Here is a 27,235-nt window from a genome sequence, read left to right as displayed (position 1 = left end):
TGCATATTTTTGGCATATTTTTTGTATATATTTTGCATATATTTTGCATATATTTTGCATATTTTTTGCATATTTTTTGCATATTTTTGATATGACCCCAAATATCGAAAAATTTACCCTCAAAACGCCTAGATCCAAAATTTGAGTCCAATCAGATGAGAAATAAAAAACATGCAAAAATCCGATGTCTATTAATTATTTTTCAATTAAAAGCATTACACGCAACTAAAATGAACTTTAAAATTAATAGTTGGAGTTTCAAATAAATATCATAACAATAAAAATTCCGTTTTGAAAATTTTGATATTAAAAAATAAAAAAAAAAAAAAAAATATTAACGTCTTAGGTTCCACCGAGATTTGAACTCGGATCGCTGGATTCAGAGTCCAGAGTGCTAACCATTACACCATGGAACCCTTAAAACACGCTGTGTTTAAATAATCACATAAACATAGAAAACGGTCAATGCGCATGTGACCCACTACAATCCACATTATCCACATTGAATCACCATTTCATAGTGGACTTTTGTGAGGCAAATAATTTCCAAAATAAAACACCCCTAAAGTATACTTCTTATTTGTATACATTAATACACATTGATTGATAAACATTAATTTTATTATTTTTTTTCTTTTATTTTACAGAGCTTTCCATGCTTAGAAATAAAAAACTAATCGCAAATATAAAAATATCCGACAAAAAAGTTATTTGCTATTCAGGTTCTACCGAGATTTGAACTCGGATCGCTGGATTCAAAGTCCAGAGTGCTAACCATTACACCATAGAACCGGTTGATGCAACCGTTGTCAGACGCGTGTTTTTAGATTTTTTTTAGTGTTTTTATTACGCATGTATTTATAATGGTCGATTTTTTGCCCCTTGTGCATCGTCATCAATTCATATAAACATTATATATAGTAACTATAACATAATGGTGGACCTGCACACATTGTCTTATGTAGGGTGAACACAGACATTAAACCAAAACACGACATACTGACAATAACATGGAAAATGAAGACAAAAACCCCAAAATGCAAAAATTTGACCCAAGGCTATTTCCACCATTTTTGACATAACTCAAAATGCGCAAGCAAGACGCAAGTTTTGTTTGCGCAATATCAAAGACAACAATAAAGAGAAAATACAAAAAAATTCTCACGACCTTCTCGACACTCTTGTTTGTTGTACTCCAATACATTTCAAAATTATGCAAAATCTGGACACATGTTGACGAATTTTTTAAACACATTTCTACAAGAATTTTTCAGAACAATTTTTTTCCTAAAATATTAAACATTACCTCTTTTTGCAATATTTGAAAATGCCAAGCAGCAAAATCTAATACTTTTCACCTGTTTCTTAAATTTTAAAAATACGTTCAACTTTAACACTGTGCTACACGAAAAGTAAACAACATATGACTTTGTTATTTTGGCTAGTGAGGTAGAATTTTGTACTCGTTAACCCTGTCAAGACAGATTATCAAAAATGTGTGTTTCAATTTTTCAATTAAGACCCGTTTTTTTCAATCTTGCCCCAACGTGCGGCGTGACAGTAACTGACCCAAATAAGTGCGCGCGTTATTTTAAACGGCAGTTTATAGAGCACCGCGAAAGTGATATGGCAAAAATGAGTGTGCTACGCCGTATAAGAATATCACTCCCGGTCGAGGAGGTACCACCACAATTTACGATGCTCGATGTTGCTGATGATGCCATCCGAAACCCGAAATCACCTATAGCGTTGGGCCCACACCGAATACCAATGGTAATGCTTAAGAAACTGGATGAACCCGGTGTTGAGTATTTAACAAGTGTCCTCAACCTATCATTAGTCGCCCATATTATACCTGAAAAGCTTGCTGAGTGGTCCCGCTGCTGAAGCCGGCAATGATGCGAGCAGAGGTGAATCGTACAGGCCGATTTCCTTGCTGTCGCCAATAGCAAAGAATCTAAAGGTACTACTCCTCCCAAGATGAGAAGCAGTTTTCCAGTAGCCCAACATCAACATGCATTCCAGAAAATGCATGCTACAATAGCATTACACGCCACATCCACACATATCAGTAGAGGACTGAACAAGTACAGGCTGTGCGACCTAACAGTCATTGTGGCATTTGATCTATCGATGGCTTTCGATACCGTCAACCATGTCAAGCTGCTCGAGGATACAGATTGCTAATTTCTATATAGGATTCGGTAGTAAACATACTGAAACTAAAGCTGGGTACACATTGTCAGTTTTGAAATTCGATATTTCGCAATTATCGATAACTGTCCAACCATCCAGCAACCACAAAACATTTTGCGGTCGCATGATGAATGATAAAAATGAATGGCCACACTAGCAAGCAACAACAAAGCTGGCATTCAGAACTGATAATGTGTACCCAGCATAAGGTAAAAAAAACTAGGTCGCAATATTGGAAGGTGTGGGCGTAGCGTGCTCCTTAAGACGATCGGTTTTCACAATTTTGGAAAATATGACATATTTGCAAATTTCTGGAGAAAGAAATAGCTGTTTTTCGGAAGCTGTAACAGATATTTTTGTTTGTTTTTTGTTTAGGAAGGCAGGATTGTTGTCTTTAAGAACCTTTCCAATAAATTATCGTAGAGTTTACACGAATTGAACAGTTTTATTTTTCATCAGGTACTAAATGTTGGTGAAATTCCAAATTTGGTGGACTAGAACTTTTAGGAAACAGCTTTTAACAATGTTCCTTTTTCACAGAATGATGCCAGAGAGTGTCGTCTTTCTGCCCTATATACTTTTGTAGCCGTCCTGTTACGTCCGTTTAACATTTTTTTAATTTTTTTAAAATTACGTGGATAAAAATGTATTTTTTCATACCCTTTTCCATATAAATTATTGCTTTTTTACACAAATGGATTTTTTAAATATATGAGTTTTTATAAGAGTTATATGAGTCTTATGATACCCCAAGGAGTATTTCTTTTATTTTTGGAAAAAAAATTAATACAAAAAATTTAAAAAAAATGGCAAACATTGTTCTCTTCAATGCATAAAAGGTCAATTGGTTACCTTCTATGACATCCCCACGTTAAAGTTGATTGCACTGTGAGGGGTCTAAAGTGGAACTAGTTACTGTAACCCTAAGAATCGACGAGTTACTGATGCCGAACTAGTTCATCTTGCAAAAATGAAGTAATTAATACATAATTTCGGCTCGAAAAACGAATAGAAAGCGAATTACCATCAGTATGAACATGGCATTAAATAAATAAAAACTGTACTACCTTTATTCATTTTCGTAATACAAATTTCGTGTTTTTATCAGATGACAAGCTTTCTATTGAAAATCTGTTGGAGTCCTCGTATAACGAGATGATTCTAAACGAATTATTTTAAAATTATTTTTTTTTTTTTTTTTAATTTTGTAGGACAACAAAATTGTCGTAAATTTTTCGTGATACCAAAAATAACACGTAAACGTACACTTTTCCATGTAGATTTGGGTTTATGTATTTCGAAAGGACTGTCTTTTGCAGAAAGAGAATGTCAGAATCACTCACTTGCTTTGTAGCTGCCCGCTTGCTCGGGAAACAAGCTATTTCGCTAGACTTGTGGTAACCATCACTACTTACTAGAGGAGGGCGCGTGTCGTGCCGTGAGTAGTGCGTGTTCGTGCCTTCTCGAAAATCGCCGTGTTTGTGCGTGTCGTGCCGGAATAAATTTTTGGCCGTGCGTGATCGTGCTTTTTTTCTAGGCACGATTTTGACGACACAACAAAACACGATCTGCACTATGTGTCACGATCGTGCTAAATTTTTGGGCTCCCTTTAGAAGTCGTACAAGAAACCACACAAAAATCGAACAAGAATATAAAACCGACCAAAAAATTCACCAACTGTAGTTTTCCTAAAATTATTTGCTTAATTTTTGTAGTCTGGTACTTTTTGTCGTTTTGTTATGGAGAGGCCAGAACAAAAATATGATGTTTGTTTGCCATTTGTTTTGTTCATGAGAGAGAAGCAAATACAAAAACAACTCAGCCGGTTAACGCAATATACTGTCTTTGAAAATCAGTTGTTTATCTTGCTAAATTTGATATTGAAGACGACAAGTTGGGAAATTCTGTATTTGTAACCGACAATAGTTCCAACGTTGTTTCGGCTTTAAACGTATATCTTGCGCTTGCCGCAATTTGAACTTAGTTATGGATGATGTTGTTGAAAAACATCCTCTTCCCGAATTGGCAAAACTGATTGACTGCTCAAAAAAGCATATAAGAAGCTTGTAAGAGCTAAACAACAAATTGTCGAAAACGTTAAAACAATATATAAGAATTCAATAAGAATTCAACATATATTATGCTTGAGAGCATATGTCAAGTACAGAATGAGAGAATATTTTGCTAGAAAATAATGAGTTGGATCATATATCTGACTTAATTTCATTGCTAGAACCTCTATCGCGTTTTCTCAAAATATGCAAAGAGTGTTCCGAAAATTAAGCTCGGAAAAATACTCTACTATGCACATTTTTGCCTTTTGCTCTGAAAAACTGTTGAAAGTTTGCTCAAATGATACCATTGACTGTCAATTCATGAACGATTTGAAAGCTAAAATGAAAAATTTTAAAGCAAGGATTGCTTACATTGCTTAAATGCTTTGTACCAACAATGGCACATCCTATAGGGATGTTTTTATTTCCGCCATTTAAGGAGATGATTTTTTTATTAGAAGAAAAAAGAATTGACGTAATAGCTAATGTAAAAGCAATGTTACTTGATATACAAAGAGAGAACATAGAGTGTTCTAAGTATGAGCAAGAAATTACAATGCCAAATTTACACGAATTTTCAGAGTTTTTGGATCAAAATTTGGCAAAAACACGAAAAATGGACAAGTCCCTAATTGATAAAGAAATTGATACATATTTAGCAACTTTTCGAAAGAGTCTAATCTAAAATTTTTAAAACAATTAGCCAGGAAAATTTTGGCTATACCCGTCAGCTCAGCAACGAGCGAGAGACTTTTTCCACATCTGGAAATAATGTTTTTAAATAAGAATATGTAAATATTAGTTTATAAATATTTTAGAAGTATATATGAATATTTTTTTAACGAATAATTGTACAACTATTTGAATATCTCTCTTTTTGTAATTTCGTGCGTGAGTGTGCGTGTTCGTGCCTTCTTGAAAAACGCCGTGTTTGTGCGTGAATGTGCATAAAAATTTTGTTCCGTGTTCGTGCATGTTCGTGCCTAATTTTTTAGGCACGTGCACATCTCTACTACTTACCCTCCAATCTACTTGCAGTGCTTTGGACTGTAGAACTTAACATGGGGAAGTCATTGGAGGTGGACAATTGTCTACTATCTGCATTACCAATAGCCACCTACTTCGATAGTCCGAGGTAGCATACCAAGTAACTAGTATTTTGTGATAGGCGAAATATCTAGTCCGAAGTATCATTCCAAATAATAAGTATTCTGTAGCAAATAAAATAACTCGTTACGTGTATACAGTACATTTTCATATTTTTCTATATTTTGTACTTATTTAATAAATGCATATTGGATTAGGAAATTTAAAAGAAAATATAAATTCATTTTGCTCTAATATTGAAACAGATGCATACAAATAAATACGAATAAAGGTTTAATTTTTATTATGTGTGGATTTCAAAATACTTTTCTTCTTAAATATGAGCTTCTTTCGCATCTGAATTTTCGAATTTCGTCTTCACTTTCGAATCATTGAAATAAGTCTAAATATTATGTATTTTTAAATGTTTTTACATATGTATCATATTATCTTTTTATTTTAAATGGACACTTTTTATTCACTTTAAATAAAAATAAACACTTTAACTTCACTCCACGAACAATGTATATCATCAAACTTCGCGAAAAGACTGATGAAATGAACAAAATTGAGAGTAAAAAAGAGAATAAATAAAAATTGGCGAAAGGTGTTCATTGGATACTTTAGGTAGGTAATGCGAAAGGTAGCCAATTCATTACCTTCCGCATTACCAGTATCCGAATAGGGATAGGTAAGTCGATTTTCGATTAATCGATTGGTCGACTTTTGGCTGGAGGGAAAATCGCATAATCGATTATCTTGTGATCGATTTTCGAATTTGCCCATTGATTGCTGACTTGTCGGTTTTACATTGTCAAAAGAAAATTCGAAAATCAACGAATAATCGATCATAATCGATTTTCGCCTGACCGAAAAATCGCTTTCTTAGTTTTAGACCAAAATCGAAAAGTCGAAAAATCGATTATTGCTTTCCATTACCTATCCCTAAACTCGCGAATAACACCGAAAATCTTAAAACAAAATTATGCAACACATTCTTGAAAGAAAATACAAATTTTTTTGACACGTTTTAAAGGCGGTTTCATTCATTATTTTGAAGAAATCAATTGAATAAAATAATTCAAAATACCGACACATTTTATTTTCTCAAACAAAACAAACACATACATATATTCCAATGTTTGTCTGTATATGTGGATTTTGTTTTTATTTCTCATTTCCCAAACAAACATTTTCTATCGCCTAAGGATAATTCGCGATTCTCCTGGACGATTATTTTTCGTAGGCGATATCGCCTAAAAATCTTCCGCGTATCACCAACCTAAAATAAGTGTGTATGCAATGCGAATCGCTGACGAATCATATGGAAGATCTAAAGAAGAAAATATAAACAAAAAATCAAAGGAAATTTATTTTTCATTCTTCTTTGTTTTGTTGTTTCTTTCATTTGTCTATGATTTTTACCCTTTTTGTTTTCTTTTCTTATTTGCTATAATTTTTAATTATTCCTTATGTTATAGTACTTGTATACTAGTTCCATTCGTGTTCTTCATTTCACTTGGAAAAAAACCCGGACATATTTGTGTTTGTCAATACTCAATTTATACGTGGCATTTGTATCAAAGTTATGTAGAATGTATATGAGAATTATATGGAATAAAATCAAAAATTTCAGTAACCCCGTGATCGGGATTCGTGATTCGCCTGCACTAACAACAAGCGAAACATAATACAAATTCGCGGAAAGATCGTCGAAATGCATAGCAGAAGATTCGTTGTAGCGATTGATAATAAACAATAACACTGTACAACACTAAAAAAATTACAAGATAATTCGACCAGATTATGAAAGAGGACCCAAAAAAAGAAGACACGTGTATAGGCGTTTTGAAAGTTTACGTCGGGAAGTAACCTAAATAGGCGAGGCAAGTTCCGCCCATTTCTACAGGTTTTGAAATATTCGACATCAGATTTCGTGGAATCCTTGCATTTTAGTATAAAGTGTCTTTGGCAATATTACTTACAACAATACAGGGTATCTTTTTATGAAAAAAATTAACCCTCATGCGTGTCACCAAAGGGGTCTTTTTGGTCCATTTTTTCAGAAACGTTTAAAAACTCCTTTAAAATGTGTTGGTATCGAATCAAAATATTCTAAAAAATTATTTGTCATAAAATTTTACTATAGGTCCCCGAATACACCAAAACTCTAAATCGTACCTAAACACCAGGAATCTGCCAAAAGTAAAATCACGTTTTAAGGTTAATGTTGTACTTTAGCTGAGTTTATTAAGTTTTGTCCCACAAAACTTCATTCTAGATAGAAGACGTCAAAGACAAAAATATTTTCCATCAAATTTCAATATAAGTCGCCGGAAAGCCGTTATAAGGTACACAATCTTATTGTGGGTCTTTTCTTTAGAGTATGAAAAAAAATTTAATGCTGAAAAACTGAACATAAAGTTGGTTTTTACAAATATTTTAGCGCTAAAACCTTCTGATAAAAGGATAAAAAACAAAATGGCAACATAGTTTGAAATTTTTGTTATGTCAGAAATGAAGCAGGAAAGCAAGGCAAGCAGGCGAGGCAGGTTATGTACCCAGGCCTTCACTCGTCTAAATATAAGGGTATGTTCTGAGACACACTTCACCTCTCACTTCACGCCTCAAGCATTTTCGCTTATTTTTCAACCATTTTATTTACGGACTTTTTAAATACCATAATGAATCTTAGCCCCAATAAATTCGCAAAATGCTTGTGGCAAGAAGTGAGAGATGAAGAAGAACTTACCCCATAACTTACGTGGGTAAAATGTGTCTTGCATGAATAAAGTTATAGCCATTAACAATTTTACGAAATTTCACACAAAAGTGATGGTCCAATAACCCGCTAAATATTATATGATCTTTGTGGTAAACTGAAAGATTCTTCCTTGTCTCGTCGAGATATGAATTTTGGTATACCACATACGGGGTCTACGACGAATATTTCACGGGGTCACATGAATTTTTCGAAAAAAAAAATTATATTACCCTTTCCACATGGTGGTGTAGGGTATAAAAAAAATGGAAAAGTGCGATGTACGCCGACCTTTTTTGCATCATTGTAAAGGTGATATTTTCTTCTTCCTTCTTCGGGCTTTCTTTTTGGAATAACCCCAATAGAAGTGGAGATATTCGCATAAGAATAACAATTTTAATTTTTCTCCACATACGTTTTTTGCCCATCCCGACCCATGAATGTTATCCAACCTTCACCAAACTCAATAGACTTCTTTCTCTCTGAAATAACCTATTAACCACCAAAATTTCGAGACGATCCACAGTGGATCCACACATTGGCCAAAAATAAAAAATGAATGTCAACATTTTGGTACAACATCTGGCAAATCTGACATGGACCTTTTTAAAAATATATTAATTTTTGTTTCATTCGAACGCGATCTTCTTAGCAATAGCTTCAAAAGTCGGAACATTTGACTAATATTTGTTGTTGTGGGTACAATAGGGTTATGACTTTTTTACAACCTCATATCCCTGTATCATAGCGTGATGAGTTTTGCCATAAGATTACATAAAATCTTAATTATAAGGTGATTCGGTGAAAAAACCTCACGCACAAAATGATTTTAAAATTTGAATTTATCAAAATTATGGACAATTTTTTGAAGTCACTGAAAACAGATATATAATTGAAAATAAACTTTAGAGCCACATGAGATAATTAAAATGACATAAAATTTATTTCTCACTATTTTTCTTCAATTCTGAGAATCGTAAAAAGGTCGTAAATGCTTTAATTCAAAAATATAATTTTTTAACAAAAAACAAAAAAATTAAAATTTTTTCACAGTGACTTTTTCCGCGACTTTTTTAATATTTGAATGAAATAAACGTTATTATAGTTATTAGTAGGCTTATATTTATTCATTCGTGCAACAAAAAATAATTTTTTGAAAAAAAAATTTTTTCATTTCATATATTTTTTCAAAAAATTATTTTTTTTTTAATCGATTTGTGCGTGAACTTTTTTTATATTTCAATGGATTAAACGATAGCATAGTGATTAATAGGCAAAAGTTCATTCATCCCTGCTACAGGAAATCATATTTGAGGAAAAATGTCAAAAAGTCATAACCCTAGGGTACAACCTCTATTTTAAGTGCAAGTAAATATATTCAAAATATCGCGAAACTAATACGTATAACAAAATATTATATTGGATTTTGAAGGAGGAGGTAATAATTTTTATTTTTTGGGGAATTCTATTTTCTTAGTGTATTTTGTAATGCCAATTCGATCATATACTTAAATTTGAACTAAGGTTTTATTCATGATGACCACCAGTTCCCACCTCGGGAATAATTTTCCAAAGTAGGTCATGGTTTCTTAAAACACTCTTCGCAGCAGCACAAAACTGTAACCGACGCATTGGCTTGATTTTTACACTCTAAATATTTTTGGCCACTTTATACATGCGATCCAAACAAATTTATTCTCCACATGTTTTTTTTTTTTTTTGTACATTCCGACACCTGAATATTATTTGACCAGCATTAAAACTAATAGGCTTCTTCCATTGTGGAAGAACCCCCAAAAAATGGAAAATTGGAATGCATTACCGAATATTATGATATCTCCACATTTTCCAATCTACTTCGCATCAATGTATCTTTTCTTCTTCCATTAACGTGCTTTCTCTTTGGAATTTCCTATTAGAAGCGGAGATATTTGTATAAGAATAAATCGCTGAATTTTCTCCACATATGTATGTACATATTTTGAACATTCGGACCCTGAATATTATCACACAACAATGGTCTTGGAGTGAACCAACCCATCAAATACAGAGTTGGTTCTGTTTACGAACAATAGTAAAGTCAACCAATCACTCTACCGATGCTTGATGCTGTCAGCCTGCAGGTCTATTTGGAAGTCAAGTAGCTCCGCATTTTTTGACCACCAATTAACGTGGATAAAGAATGTCGAAGAACGTACTAAGGGGTCATAGGGGTCATAAAAGAGCTCCTCTGGAAAGAGTTGGGACTAAGACCACAAGTCATCCATTGGATTTTCACGACCCTAGTACGTCCAATTCCTACTTATGGTTGTTTGGTGTGGTACACAAACTTAGCAACATCCAAAGATCAGCAGCATTACATATCACCGGTGCCATGAAAGGCCTTCCCCAATATGCCCTCACTACTACTTGATCGTCATCCATTGAATCTCGTAGTGCAGGCAAAAGTTCACTCCGGCTCATGAAGATAAATCAGAGCTCCGATTTGCTCGTTTTTACTCGGGAGTGGGAGTACTCGAAGAGTGCAAGCAAAAAGTCCGATTTGCTTGTTTTTACTCGCGAGTGAAAAGAACCTGCGAGTGGGAGACTCGATGAGTGCGAGTTGCCTCCACCATAAACTTCCTCCCATAACATTCCCCCCAACACTATACATTTTTTTTTTTTCAAAAATATATAAATTAAATTTTTCAAAACATGCAAAAAACAGTTTTTGGCCGAAAATCGTCATAAAGTCGTAAAATTGTCAATTAATGTTGGAAAAATCATCAAAAATCTTCAAAGTGTTCTATAGTTTAACGCCGTTTAACGTCGATTTTTTAAAAGATTATTGTGTCATCGAGACCTCTTACGGCAGTGTGGTGTAGTGTATAAAAGTATGGTATTGTAATCCACTTTTATTATTAAACTATAAAATATAAAATATGATGAAATATCAAACGTTCTATGTAAAATTCAATATTTTTTGTCATCATTTGTAGCAGTAGGCTGGTTTTTGTTCAAAGGGAACAAATCGATGTCGGATTTTTTTAGGCGGCACCAGCATAAAGTTTTTAGTTTGGTCAGATTTTAAGACCGTCAAAGTTTGAGCACAATTGAAATATGTTAACACGTGCCACTGGGGCCTCGAATTTATGAAAATCTCGGAATGGTTAAAGCCTTTTGTCTATATTAAGCCTTGAATTAAAGGCCATTCCGTTTTTGACATTTCTTGCTGAACTACAAATACCTAAGTATTACTGAATTCGAGATAATAAAGCCAATATCCCGAAAAACGTGACTAGGTACGCTTTACTTGGCGTTTACACAAGACAGACTGTCTGCAAATACAACTCTTATTTACTAATACATACAAACATTTGGCTACCCAGTCAGCATTTTTTGAAAATTTTAATCAAATTCGAGTCTTTTTTGATCCGACTGCACGATTAAAAAGCTAGAATATGACCTCATTTTCTGATCATATATGACTCCTTTGTCGGTAGGAAAACATAACCTCAGGCGACTCGTCTAAGCAAATCACAAATGAGTCTTCCTCTGCATTAGTTTCGAGTCATTTTTGCCCATTTTCTGATGGTATATAAAGTCTTTTTCGATTCGCATTTCAATCATTTATTGGTGATTTGTTGAATAATTTGGAAATCTTTTTGAGTCTTTTTTGGGTCATGTTTATAATCGTTTATGAATCTTTAGGGAGTCATTTTTGAGTATTTTTATTAAACGAAATAAATTAAAAGAATTTTCCCTTTATTCTCTTTTTCTTTCCTTTGTTTTGTTTTCTTTTCTGCTTTGTTATGACTTTTAATTATACTTTATGTTGGGTGGTGAGTATACTGCTTCTTCATTTCACTTGGCAAAACCTGAACATGTGTTGTGTTTGTCTATACACTTAATAGTATACGTTACATTTATATCAAAGTTTTGTAGAAAGTGTATATAAGAATTTTATTTTTTTATTTACAACCAAACAAAAATAAAACAAAGCAATCAGTTTTTAATCACCTAACTGTTCACAATATGATCAGAAGATACATAATTATAATCACTTTTCAAACACCTGCATGACCCTTTTTTGATTAAGCACTTTTCAATCTTCCAGATGATCAAAATGTGACAATAAATAACAAAAAATGGTCACATTTTAAACACTTCAATGACTAATTTGTGATTGCTACACATTTATTGTTGTATTTTAAATTGAACTCTTTTTAATCACTACAGGGAGTCACTTTCGAGTCCCTTTCTGATCATACAAGCGACTTAGTCAGTTTTTGATCACCAGAAGGACTCTTAAAAGACTCCTCAATGTAATTTTTGAAAAAACAGTCTTCCAAATGCTAGCTGGGTAGTTGCCTCGGCACTGTCTGGTAATTTTCGTAGACAGTAAACATGGAAATTTTTGAACAAATGAAAACAAATCTATTTCAAATAACAAAAAAAGACAACAGGACTGGGATGCAACAAAACAAAATATGTGAACGGAAAACAAAAAGAAATCGATGATTTTCATTCATAATTTTACAACTGGTTTTGCAGTTATCTGGACGCCTACGTCACACAGTCAAGTTTTGGGTTTTTGACAATAAATGTACTCAACTGTCCTGTCATGTTTTATCAATTTTTGGAATGAAAACAAATGTCATTTATATTTTGTTCTAATTTAAATTTATTCAAGCATCAGACATCATGTGGTTTCTTAGCTATCTGGGTACAGCTGACTAGAGTCTGAAGAACCATCTGTCCTGAAAAGAATCAAGCGTGGCTTCAAGAAAATGGTAACTATAAAATTGTCATTGGTGCTGAAACCCTGTAAGGTGTCCTATAGGAACATTACTAATATAATTTTGGCTACAGTAGAAGCTTTCGAAATGTACCCCTACAAATATAAGATCTCTAGAAGCTTTATCCGTGAACAGCGTATAAACCGTTAAAAATACACGCAACAGCTTCAAGGAACGAGGCTATTTGCGTGCACTGGCATGTAAAACTATTACCATCTCAAAAAAGAGCAGAAAAAACGGGTTGATGTTCTGGTATCACATGGGGGTAAAGAACAACTCCTAGGCGTTCCTGAAACTGACAGTAGCTCAGGAGAGAAACAAGACCCAGCAGTGTACAAATGCCTAGAATAATAGTGGGGTATCACCAGCTCGAGCAGATATGAGGTCAAGAGCTTTTGTGCCACCGTACAGACTTATTAGAAAAATTGTTGAGAGGGATTTTCGAAGCACATCCGGACATATACCAAACATATTCAAGGGATTTCTATAAGAATTGTCTGCGATTGACAAATCCAAGTTCGAAGTAGGCGAGAATGTTTTAAAAGTACTGCCCAGCTCACTTCCCAAGAACCAGAGGTCGTAGAAGCACCTTGCGTTTAAATCGTTCGAGACTGGTTTAACGCACCCAGAATGTTTTTTTTATTTTATTTATTTATTTATTTATTTATTTATTTATTTATTTCGTATCCCACACCACAACTACTGAGTGTTATGAGAGTTTGGCTTATTGATTTTACAAAACGTATAATGAACAAGATAATGTTTATATAGATATAGGTTCAATAGGTTGAAAAAAATAGAGACTATAGATTGAGTTTAATACAAAAAATAGTGAAAACGATATTCAAAAATATTTTCTAGGCCCAAAACAAGACCTAGCCCGCATTGATGATTTACTTAATACGAAAGGCATTCACAAACAAATATCACAATAGATGCAGAAGGAAGATGGTTGTGTTTTCTTCCTAATTCCACACACATTTCTTGTCTATTAGTTCAAAATCGCGTAAAAAACTCAGAAACAAAAAGGAAACAAATAACTGAAAGTCTGTATACACAAATATTGTTTTGACATGTCTCTCTCTCTTTAATTTTGAAAATAGAAACATATAAAAAATACAAAATTATTCAGAATTTATGGAAAAAATGAATTAAATGAAGATACATTTGAAGGAAAGTCGATTGCTTTTCCTATTCATTTAATGTATATTTTATGTGTTTTCGATTTAAATTTTCGTGAAAACAAGGAAACAAAAATGAAAGAAATTTTGTTTATGTTTCTGTTAATTACGAATGGTGTCGTGGAAACGGGTTAATTTGTGTACGTCGTTTGAAAGGCGAACAACGTAATTGAAACGCTCGTGTGAACATGACATTAGCAAGACAAAACAATTGCAACTCACTCCGTTAATACATATGTATGTAAATAAGGCTCAAAACAATGACTTTCTACATTATTGGTCTGTTCCTTTACTTTTAAAAATGGTAACAGTGGCAGAAAATGGTAAAAGTGGTAAACTGCTCTCATGTAAATTGTATGCTATTAAAAGTAAGGGAACACTTTACAGGTTAAAAATGGTAAAATATGGTAACCTCAAGCACTTAAAGGAACAGAGCATATTTTTGTGTCATATTCAGATTTTTATTTGTTAACGGTCTCTTTAAGACTGGATATAAAGCTAGAAAAGTTACATTATGAATAGGAACAGAATAATTTAATTTTATTTAGACACTTGATAAGTTTGGACAAGGCCTAGGAAATCGTATAACGGTAGAATATAATCTAGGATTATTATCACCTACAAACTTCAACTCATTCGGGTCAATTTCAAAGTCACTAGAATCAAAACCAAATACACCCACAGCTCCTTAAAATTCTCCACATGTCCGATGGATCAACACCATTAAATATTTTAGAAAAATGATTCCTTCGCACCCTCTTCTCTCTTTGCTTTGTTGCGAAAACGACAATATGTTTTCCAATTCTGGTCAGACCTGTTATTCAGAAATGCTGAGAAAGACAAATCTCTTATAGACCTAGCGAAACGAATCTCCTGCGCATTGATCCAATGTTCGGTACAAGGTCTAATAGTTTTCCTAACAATGGGAACATGCGCATATAGTCTGTCTAACAAACTAGAAATGTGAAAACACTTTGAATCAATAGTAGTGGAGTTAAAAACATTACCAAAGTCATACTCATTTAAGAGGGGAAAAATGCCCATCCAGTCTATCTCAGCATAATTTCGATACTCAACGAATTCTTCTTGCGATTTATAGTTAAAAGAAAGATAAGCAAATATTAAAGAAAGATCTGAAATAGTAGGACTTTGGACTTGATCGGAGAATTTAACAAATGACATATCACTGCAAAGTATAAAGTCTATTAAAGATGTAGTCCTTCTTCTCATGTCAAAATGCGTTGGTTTTGAATTATGCACAATAGATAGATTGAGACGAGAGCAAAGGGAACGAAACGCGTCAGATCTGGCTACGTTAAATAAATTGCAATTAAAGTCACCCACAGTAATTATGTTTGGTTCAAGTGAAAAGAAATTCCGATGATAAGACTCAAAATCACCTATACTGCCCAAGGGCAGATAGACAACACCGAATGCAATTTTAGTATTATTAAGATCCAATTGCACAAAGAGAGACTCACAAACTGCAAAAGAGACAGCAAAACTACGCTTAAACCGAAGTCCACTCGAAATGTAAATGGTCACACCGCCTCCTCTACTAGAGGTAGAGCAATCATTACGAATTAGTCTGTAGCCTGGAATAGAAACTGCAGAGTCAGGAATATCATCTGAAAGCCAAGTTTCAGATACAGCAAAAACATCTAAAAATTGTCATTTATTATAGATCTTATCTCATCCATTTGAATGGATGGTTTAACACTTCTACAGTTCCAGTGTCCTATTTTTAATTGGCTCTGGAAAGGCATTAAAGCCGATTTAAGATACGCGCTGCTGCTAACTGTAGGACCTAAGTTGACATTAAAAGACATCAACAAGATTATAAAAATAAATGATGGGGAACCAAGGGAAATGTATTATTAGTAAGAAATTCAATAAAAATGTATAAAAAACATATCAATCAACCTATAATACTTTTTTCTGCTTTACAGCTGATCATGAGATTATTGAGATCATAAAAGTAAGATAAATCCATAAAGAAATTAACGTGATGGCAAATGTTACTGAGCAGATGAAATTTCAGATTGCTGCAACAACGAATTACAGTAGTTCGTATCTCGTTTGGACTTTACACCATTAGGATCCGTTATCTCAACCAGTGCATTGTCTCTATTCAAAATTTTAAACTTTGAGATAACATTCAACTCGCGAAGTTTACTGCATATCAACTCAGGTTAGCAGCCGCTGGAGTGTAATGATCATTAAGATACACACGGCTTATAACGTCACTGCCAGGACCATCATTAATGATATCACACACACGCAAGGAACGGGTTTTGAAATATTGTTTCATGAATTCATCTCGAAGTGCTACATTATTTAGTTTGACCAGAATTTGCTTCCTTCCATGGATATAACAAGCGTGGTTTACATCACTTCTATTTAAGCTAACCTTGTAGAATGTAGCAAGCGAAATAACAGGCATAATAAGATCTTGAAGACCATCCGGTAAACCACCAATAACAAAATCATCACGGTTAATACGTCTATGCAGGATATTATTTTCTACTTCCAATTTTGATATCTTGGATTTCGCCAACTCTTCAACATCATGAACACGGCCGTTGCATTTAATGGTGTCAGCTTTGATCTCCGCCAAACCCTGAATTGCACTTGTAATAGTATTGAGTTCTGATTGATGGACTCCCACAAATGATTCTAGTTGCTTTTTAACATCTCGAGTATCCCGGACAACAGCATTGTTATCACGTATATTCCCGAGATTACATTCGCAAGCTGAACAGATAAATTAGGCTACACTAGAAGATTTAAAGTATGACAGATCTTTTTCTGTATGTTTTCCGCAAGTCACATGGATCCACTTGCAGCATATTCTACACTCTATGCTCCCTTGTTTGGTTATAGAATTGGAGCACAATCCACATTTATCATTCATTTTATTAGTTTTAGAAGCAGGCATTTTCAGCAACAACAATGCAGTTCTCGCGGAATAGATTTTTCTCGAGAGAACATTCCTCCTATCATGAATAATGTGAGAAAAATAATCATTGAATTTGGCAGCACTGAAGGGTCTTTTTCATACCTTGTGTGCCCTAATTGTTGTGAAAACAAAGAGAAAATGTTAAGTGTTTGTGTTTTTAGACAAAATTAACAAATTTAATCAAATAGATTACACTTTTATACATCAAAGACATTCAGAAGATGTTACTAATTATTAGACAGCGGAATCCTATGCAAATGCATATATGGTTAGGATGGTCGTAGAGAAAATCTGATTAGACAGAAACTCGTTTTATTACAAAATAAAACGAATTAGGCCCAGAAAATTTTGCATATTTTGCATATTCTGCATATCGCGCATATTTTGACATATTTGTTTGTACATATCTGCATAAAATGAGCATATGAAAAACCATATGCAAAAATATATTCAAGGATTTGTGGTGTAAATATCTCACCGAAATGGCTGAAATTTGGTATTAAGTCTTCGTTAGGGGTATGCAACGTTACAACTGAAATCTGTCCGCATAGGTCCACGTCTTCATATAGCCCCCATAGAACGGTACCTACCGATATTCGGTATTTTGAAAGTTGTAGCCTCAATATCCCACCGAAATGACTGAAAATTGGTATTTAGTCTTCGTTGGGAGTATAAAACACTCCACCTGAATTTTGTCGGCATAGGTCCACGTCTTCATATAGCCCTCATAGAACGGTACCTCCCAATTTCCTAACTTTTGCAGGTTGTGGCCTCAATATCCCACCGAAATGACTGAAATTTGGTATTCAGTGTTCGTTGGGGGTATAAAACTTCCCACCTGAAATTCCTCGGTATAGGTCCACGTCTTCGTATAGCCCCCATAGAACTGTACCTTCCGATTTTCGGTATTTTTGAGGTTTAGCTTCATTATCCCACCAAAATGGCTGAAATTTGGTATTAAGTCTTCGTTGGGGATATAAAACTTTCCACCTGAAATTTATCGGTATAGGTCCACGTCTTCGTATAGCTCCCATAGAACGGTACATCCCGATTTTCGGTATTTTAAAGGTTGTGGCCTCAATATCCCTCCGAAATGGCTGAAATTTGGTATTAAGTCTTCCTTGGGGGTAAAAAACTTTCCACCTAAAATTTGTCGGTTTAGGTTCAGGCCTTCATATAGTCCCCATAGAGCGATACCTGCCGATTTTCGGTATTTTGAAGGTTGTGGCTGTGGTTATGGGTGCCACCGTGGTGCAATGGTATGCACGCCCGCCTTGCACGCAGAAGGTCGGGGGTTCGATTCCCCGGCCAAGCAACATCAAACATTTTTCAACGGTGGCAAAATACCCCTCAGTAATGTTGGCGACATTTCCTGAGTATTTCAGCCTTGAAAAACTTCTCCATAAGTGGTGTCTTAAGACACGCCGTTCGGACTCGGCGATAAACAGTAGGTCCCATATCATTGAGCTAAATATGAATCGGGGTGCACTCATTGATATGAGAGAAGTCTCCCTTGTCCCGTATGGGATGTTGTGGAACAATGTTTTGTTTTGGCTGTGGTTAAACATTTCTCTATTTTATTGACTTGTTTGAAGAGAATTTTAAACACAAAAATTTTACATTTAATTTTTATTGAAATATCTGTTGCATAAGAAAATATGTAAAATGCATAAATTTTGCATATGTCATATGTTTCGATTGCAATGTAATCAGAAGCCAAAAATATGCTGAGTCTCAAAATTTGACATGAATCGGACCAAAAATAGGGGTTGCATAAAATTCCGCTGTCTACTAATTATGAAAAATATCAAATGTGATTGCAAAATTCCAAGAAGACTCCATTGTGCTATCGAACTGCCACTATCATGATTGTTTAAAGAAACGAGTGTTTTTTAATAAAATAATGGCAAAAATTGAAATAATATACATTTTGAAATAAGAGTAATTGAAAATATGCATTTATCCAGTGCTTTATCAATAATTGTTGTGAAGCAATTTTGTATGTTCAATATTCTATCATCCCATCGTTGATCGGTACAAAAAGTGGAGAGTGACTGAGTTTGCAAACTAATGTTATTTTGTAAAATTTGTTCAATTTTTAATAAATTTCCATCGCAAGTTAAAGGTTTTAGCATAAAATTCCCACAAAAGTCTTTATTTTGCATGTTGTGTACAAAGTTTGTGGGAAATACTAAGATTTTATGTAAACTCCCTTCAGTTTTGCAAGGGAGATTTTTGTGGAGGAAAACACTACTTTTTCTCCATCGGAATTTTTTTCCGTGCGGATTTTTTGTTTGTGATAGCAAAGAAGGGAAAAGAGAGAAATTCCGCACGGAATTTTCATTCATGATTGGGCTGATTATTTTGGCCATATGTGTATGTAGCAATTATAAAAAAAACCAGTAAGGAAAGGATCATAGTCGGGCGGGGCCGATTATATGATACCCTACACCACTGTGAATATGTAAAATATAAATCGGAGCTATATCCAGATCTTAACCGATTTTTATATAATTTGGCACATTTATTTCCAGACCGAATTCAGTCACACATTCCAAATATCATTGAAATCGGACTTATGTATATCGTGTTTGGAGCAGAAAATATATATGGGTGCTATATCCAAATCTGAACCGATTTCGATATAATTTGGCACATTTATTTCTAGACTGAATTCAGTCACACGTTCCAAATTTCATCGAATTTGGAAATATATAGCGTGTTTGGTACAGAAAATACGTGAAATCGGCCGAAAATATATCTGGGAGCTATATCCAAATCGGAACCGATTTCGATATAATTTGGTACACTTATTTCTAGACCGAATTTAGTCAAACATTCTAAATTTCATCAAAATCGGACGTATATAGCGTGTTTGGTGCAGCAAATACGTGAAATCGGGCGAACATATATATATGAGGGAGCTATATCCAAATCTGAACCGATTTCGATATAATTTGGCTCATTTATTTCTAGACTGAATTTAGTCACACATTCCAAATTTTATCGAAATCGGACATATATAGCGTGTGTGGTACAGGAAATACGTGAAATCGGCCGAAAATATATATGGGAGCTATATCCAAGTCCGGACCGATTTCAATATAATTTTGCACACTTATTTGTAGACAAAATTCAGTCACACATTCAAAATTTCATCAAAATTGGACGTATATAGCGTGTTTGGTGCAGCAAATACGTGAAATCGGGCGAAAATATTTATGGGAGCTATATCCAAATCTGAACCGATTTTCACCAAAAGCAATAGCGTTCTTCCTATGGCTAAAAAAGTTGTAGTCCCCAATTTTCAGCTGAATCGGACAAAAAATTCGACCTGTATGTTGCGAACAAAAATACATGGACAGACGGACGGACACGCATAAATCGACTCAGAAAGTGATTATATGTATATCCCCAAAAGTAACTGTGGGTCTATTTCGTTTCCTTTTGTATGTTACATACAAATGCACAAAGACATAATACCCCTTACCACTGTGTGGTGTAGGGTATAAAAATCTGTGGAAAACTAGTGCACAGAGATAGAGTGGTGTAGGGTGTCACATGGTCGGCCCCGTCCGACTATAGCCCTCTCATACTTGTTTTTATTTGTATTGGGTGCATTTCAACAAAATTGAACTAATCGGCCATATTCCTAGGGGAAAGACCTTAATAATGAAACTTGGCGCTAACCTATCCCAATTTTTTTAATATTTTGAAGATGTAAAATACTAATCGAGAAGACCAGCAACAGCACAATCAGTACCAAAAAGATTTTCGACAGTAGTCAAATATAAAATTGGTATAAAAGCCAGTGTGGCTGAAACTTTAGTATCTTCATAAACAAAATGTTTATCAGTGAAAAGCTTATGCACAGGGATAGTGGTGTAGGGTATCGCATAGTCATTTGTATTATTATATCTTGGGCATGTTTTAATGTGCCCTTTTTTAAATTATTAAAAAGCTGTTGTAGGCATAAACCCACTATGTTAAAGCTATAGTGCGTAGACTTGATAAAATTGAAATAATCACAAAAAATGAAGTTTTTAGGTCCCACCGAGATTTGAACTCGGATCGCTGGATTCAGAGTCCAGAGTGCTAACCATTACACCATGGAACCCGTTAAGGATACAACGTTGTAAAGGATAACAAATAGTATGATTTTATTCGCACACATACAAATCCACCCTTCATTCGTCTTCAGGAGTTCTAATGCGCAGGCTTGTATTGTCCCTCTGATAAACGAACAGAAAAAACCCTACAATACCAACCCACCCACAGTGGATGCGTCCAACGACAAAAATCAACAAATTCAAATCATCACTAGCAGACCCCCGCCCGCGTTGCTGGCCCGTCATAAAGAGTTTTAATGACAACTTTTTATCGACTTTATTCTTGAAAATTCAAAAATAGGTATTTTCTACCCCACTGCTTCGGTCCATTGTCAACCCGAGAAGGATTTTAAATTTATCAACAGATTTTGTCTTTAACCTTCCTTTTCTTTGCCAATTTGTGCCTTTTAGGATTTATTATCGTCCATGTCCCTGTCTTTATCCTAAAGCGATCTAATTATGAAAGTAAAAAAAATGGTTAAATCGAATTCTCCCGCTTATTGAGACTTATACATATGTTTTAGCTTTTCATGGCTGATGGACCATTGAACCTCACCAATTAAGTACATTTGTAAATATATAGTTTTTCTTCATCGGGGGCGCAACCACCGTTGTTTCGAAAACTAATTTGCAACCTGATGCACTATTAAGTTTAGCAAATATAGCGATTATAAAATAATAGGCCCCGAAATTCGTCTACAAATATATAGCATTTTGGACCACGGGACATTCCTGAACATTTTCTGAAAATTAGGTTCAGTAGTTTTTGAAAAATAATGTTTTGAAAAGCGTGGGCGAGGTCAGCACGCGTGGCCCGGTATTTTTGCTCCAAATATGTACCTAGGGTGTACACAACTTCATTGCCTATCAAAATTTATACTGAAACCGATATAATCATAAGTTTGGCTTATACATATAGCGTTTAACAGAAAGGCATGGCGAAGGTCCCCACCTCTTCCGAAATTCATAAAATATACACAACAACGACAAACATTGAGTTTTTCCTGCAAATTTTATGGAAATCCCTTCAGTAGTATTAGAGTTATGACATATTAAAAAAAGGCGTGGCCGGGCCTTTAGGCCCCAAAGAAGTGCCTAGATTGTAGATTAATCCGTAAATTTTTATTCCGATACATACATAATTTTTTCAAATGTAACGTTTTTAAAAAATATCGCATAGGGGAGGTACCCCGCACCCTCTGGAATTCAATAAAATATGTAACCTGTTTTCTCGGGCGTGGTAAACTTTTCTTTCCAAAAAACCTAAGTTGGGTTATGACAGCATTTGATTTTTATTCATAAAGGTAAGGCGTTTTTTTTTTAAATATGTCCCCTTCAAAATTCAAGAAAATATGCCTGTACATTCATTGACATTTTCAGGAAAATCGCTTCAGTAGTTTTGTAGATGTAACATATTTTAAAAAGTGGGTATGTATGTGGGTCAAGTCTTTGGTTCATAAAAAAGTAGGTAAGGTCGGGGACACAACCACAATTGCCTCGCAAATTAACTTCCAAATAGATACATTCGTAATTATTGTAAATATAACATTTTTAAAAAAGTAGGGTATAGGGGAAGTACCCCGCCCTTTCCGAAATTCAACTGAACTTGTAGCCTATTTTAAGCGGGGTCATCTCTGCACATTCCCTGGCAATTTCAGGAATATCGGTTCAGTAGTTTTTGTAGAAATGATAAAAATTGAAAATTGAAAAAAGTGGGCGTAAAAGTGGGCGTGGTCAAATTTTCTTTGCTTAAAAACCCAAGTCGAAAATCGGTCCAGTCGTTCTCAACTGATGCCATTACCAACGAACGATATTTGATTTTTATTTATAAAGATTTAAAAGTTTAGACAAATCGCGACTTTTCTTGAAAATCCATTCAGTAGTTTTGTAGATATAACCCAATTAAAAAGTGAGAGCGGTCGGTTTTAAGTACTAAAATAAGTACGTAAGGTTGGAGAAAGTGACCCTAAAGCAGGTCGAAGTGACCCTATTTGGATTTTTTTTTCTTTTCAATATTTAAGTTGTTTATAAATCTATGATAACATGCAAAATAAACAACGGTTATTAAATATTTTGTTTTTGTAATTGTAATGAAAGGTACATATGTGAAACGAATTTAAGATGTTCAGTGTCGCCAATGAATTGTGCGTTCTTTAAAAATTGATGTCCGTACTTGTTAATTTTTTCAAAGATCAATTTTCACAATAAATTATGTATGAAAATAGTTGTGAGTAAGATCGAGTTGGGCCGTGTAATTTATCATTTTATAAAAAAGGAAGGGTTTTTTACCAATTTCCATCGAAACATCCTGCACATATTTGCACTTTTTGTTTTTATGTGATATTTTGTCTTGCAGGTATGTACAGGTTTTCTTTCATTCAGAATGTCAGAATATAGTATAGCGTCACTTTCTGGCGTTTGGGTATAATTTGGAGTTTTGGTATATTCTAAGACCTATAGTAAAATTTTATGGCAAACAAGTTTCTAGAATATTTTGGTCTGATCCGATCACATTTTATAGGAGATTTTAAAGATTTGTGGAAAAAGGGACCAAAATGAAACCTTTTATGACTCGCACGAGGGTTAATTTTGTTAAGAAAAATATTCCTCGCATTCTTGTCAGTATAGTTACCAAAGACATTATACACCTAAAGTGCAAGGAATCCAAGTGATCTTAACTCAAATATTTCCAAAACTGTAGAAACGGTGGAAGCTTGCAACCCTATTTTAGTTTCTTGGTTTTTTGGCTAAATTGATACCGATATTTTCTTGGTATGTAATGCAAATAGAGATTTCTTTTCTTTGGTAACTTATAGTGAAACTTAGCAGAGAACATTTTTGTCTTTGACGGCATTCTTCTAAAATGATGCTTTGTATGACAATTTTGCCAAAACTCACATGAAGTACGCCCTTAACCCTAAAGTGTGTTTATAATTTTGCATATTTCTGGAGTTTAGGTAAGGTATAGAGTTTTGGTGTATTCTAGGACCCATAGTAAAAATTGATGGCGAACAAATTTGTAGAATATTTTGATCCGATAACGTCACATTTTATAGGAGAAGGGACCAAAAAGACCCCTTAAATGACCGCCTGAGGGTTAAATAATATCAAAAATGTAATCAGCGGCCGGAAAAACATAAGAACCAAAGGTTAGGTCAAAATCTATTCATTGTTAGAGATTTGGCCAGGTTTTTCGTAAACTCGGACACTGTGCATAGGGGAGGTACCCCGACCGATCCGAAATTCAACCAAATATTTAGCCTATTTCAACCGTGGGCCATCACTATACGTTCCCTGAAATTTTCAGGAAAATCTATTGAGTAGTTTCGTAATTATAACATATTTATAAAAGTGGGCGTGGCCAATTTTTCTTTGTGTAAAAACCTAAACCGGACTATTTTTATTTATTTTATTAATAGATTGTATTACATTATATCATAATTAAAATCTTAATAATAGCATATATGTATATTAATGTACATCTATAATTGGCATAGCTATTTTGCTGTTAGCCATTTTATACGTAGACATATTAAAAAAGTGTTTTATAATTTATGTAAATTCATTTACTATGAGATTTCTGTATTTAACACAGGATGTTATATATTTAAACAATGAAAGATAATTCGTACCATTTAAAGCATCAATTACTTCACTTTCTGAGAGGGTATTTTTTCCAAAGTATATACTCCTAAATTCTGCATAAATAGGGCATACTCCAATGAGATGGAAAGTATTTTCTTGTTCGTTCATATTGCAAATTGTACATAACATATTACTACTACTGTTTCTTACAAAAGGATTGGAATTCAAATGAAGTAAGCCACCTCTAGCTTTAATAATCCAACTCGTAGCATATGCTGACAAATTTTGTGTAAGATTATAAGTTTGATTGTACTCTAAGCGTGGATATAGGTCGTGAAACTGGGAATTCAGAGCACTGCTGAAAAAGTTAGTTCGCTCTGTGTTATTCAATGCATCAATAATGTCCTTCCAATAATTACTTTTAGGTATGTTATTATTGGAGGGAAAAAATTGTACCCTTTCGCATATATTTGACCACTCTTTTGCCCAATAAATTTCCTTTTCAATTACTTTTTCTGCTAAAATTTTCGGTAGTCTGTTTGGGTTCAGACGCAATACCCGGTTTATGTAGGAAAAGTGCATTTTTAGAGTATGGGAGTATAATGTAGGAAGCCCAGTTTCTATGTGTAGCATATAATTTGGTGTATTGTTAGGAAGGTATAACATTTTTTTAACAAAAAATCTAAATAATTTTTCAACCGATTCGTACTTTTCGAACCCCCATATTTGCGCAGCATAGAACATAATGGACTTAGAGCAAGCATTGAAGATTTTTAATTTATTAAATTTAGATATTTTAGGGTGATTTAAGTACTTAGACCATGTTGAGTTTACAGCCATTTTCGAAGAGCTGAGTTTTTTCTTTAGGTGACTATTGAAAGATAAATTATATGTTAATTCGACTCCAAGGTATGTGTAACTGTTAACAATTTCGATTTCTTGGTTTTCGTAATACCATTTTAGATTTGCAGATATTCTACCAGATTTGCGAAAAACCATTACTTTTGATTTGGACAAATTGACTTTAAGACGCCACTTAAAACAATACATTTGTAAAGAATTGATCATTTTCTGTAAGCCGGAAGACGAATCTGAAAGTATGACGATATCATCGGCATAGAGTAAAACTTTTATATTTGTATCCGCTACAACGATTCCACCTGGTAATTCATCCGGTAAATCATTTATATATAACGAAAAAAGTGTAGGGCTTAATATACAACCCTGTTTGACGCCAGAATTCACAGAGAAGGATTTTGAATAGCTGTTGCCATCCCAGACTTTAGTTGTTGTATTTTCGTATATACCTTCCAATATTCTTATCAACTTGGTTGATAGGCCCATACTAGAAAGTTTATAGAATAAACTATTTCGTGGGATCAAATCAAATGCATTTGAATGGCTTTTCTGAAGCCAGCCTGAAATTCATTGAGAACATCTTTTCGTGTTAGCCAGTGAGTAATGCGGTTTAACAAAATACTATTGAAAATTTTGGTTATTGTGTCCATAAGTGATAAGCCTCTATAATTTGCCGCAATGTTCGGGTCACCTTTTTTGTACAAAGGTATCAAAATAGACTGTGTAAAACACGTTGGAATTTTTTCAGTTAAAAATATAGTATTAAAGACACGCAAAATCTGTTTCAAAAAATTTTGGGGAGCATATTTATAAAATTCGTACAAAATACCATCTTGACCTGGAGATTTATTGGTCTTTAGTTTGTTTACAACATTTTTTAATTCAAAAAATTCGAAAGACGAATCTAGAAAAGGATCTACTAAATAAGGTTTACACCAACTAATGTATAGATCGTCTAGATTGGATTGCATATACTCAAAATGTTTTCTGAACTGTTCTGCAGATAGATTGCCTCTGTGCGGTTGAACTCGTTTTTTTAAAGATTTTGATATTGACCACCAATCTTTACTGCATTTAATAGTATCTAGTTTCTTAAGATTGGCACTAAACAAAGCCAGTTTCTTCCGTGAGCACAAAGATCTAAATTTTGCTCGTGATAAGAAATAACGATTTTTATTTATTAGCGTATACGATTTTCTGTACTTTTTTAAGTGTCTCATCATGTTTGATCTAGAACGGTAGCATTGCCAATCGAACCATTTTTGTTTTGGTTCAAAAACAGCTTTGTTACACCTTATGTCGTTGGCTTGCTTTATTTTCATTATGATTGATTCTATCATAGCATCTACTGAAGAGTTTTGTGAAAAGTAAGATGTCGAAAGTGTGGACAAATTTCGCGTATATTGACTCTTGTATTTGTTTTTCCAGTGAAGTTTTTGCATCGATGGCTGACTATTTTCGTCACTTTTCCCACAACTACTCGGAACTTTGAGTTGCAAGTGAAGTGGCATATGGTCTGAGAAGGCTTTCAAATCTACACTTAGATTAGAAACAAACTGTAAAAAGCTATACGAACATATACAATAGTCAATTACGGAATTTCCCATTACCTAAACCGGACTATGACTAACATTTCCACAAAAAATCATCTAAATCGCTCCAGCCGT

The 27,235-nt window shown here is 34.1% G+C and overlaps 3 non-coding genes across 3 annotated transcripts; all 3 read right to left on the bottom strand.

Annotated features, from left to right (window-relative positions):
- Positions 1-344: 344 nt before the first annotated feature.
- On the bottom strand, positions 345-416 carry TRNAQ-CUG (transfer RNA glutamine (anticodon CUG)). Its single transcript has one exon. It is a non-coding gene; the product is annotated as a tRNA-Gln (tRNA).
- Positions 417-720: 304 nt separating this feature from the next.
- On the bottom strand, positions 721-792 carry TRNAQ-UUG (transfer RNA glutamine (anticodon UUG)). The gene has a single exon. It is a non-coding gene; the product is annotated as a tRNA-Gln (tRNA).
- A 20,269-nt stretch (positions 793-21,061) lies between these two features.
- TRNAQ-CUG (transfer RNA glutamine (anticodon CUG)) lies at positions 21,062-21,133 on the bottom strand. Its single transcript has one exon. It is a non-coding gene; the product is annotated as a tRNA-Gln (tRNA).
- Positions 21,134-27,235: the final 6,102 nt, after the last annotated feature.

Source organism: Musca autumnalis, unplaced genomic scaffold (assembly GCF_047663935.1).
Source record: "Musca autumnalis isolate F117 unplaced genomic scaffold, ASM4766393v1 scaffold_4, whole genome shotgun sequence".
Lineage (NCBI taxonomy): Eukaryota > Metazoa > Arthropoda > Insecta > Diptera > Muscidae > Musca > Musca autumnalis.
Note: the sequence above shows the minus strand (reverse complement) of the source record. Positions and strands in the feature narration are given on the sequence as shown.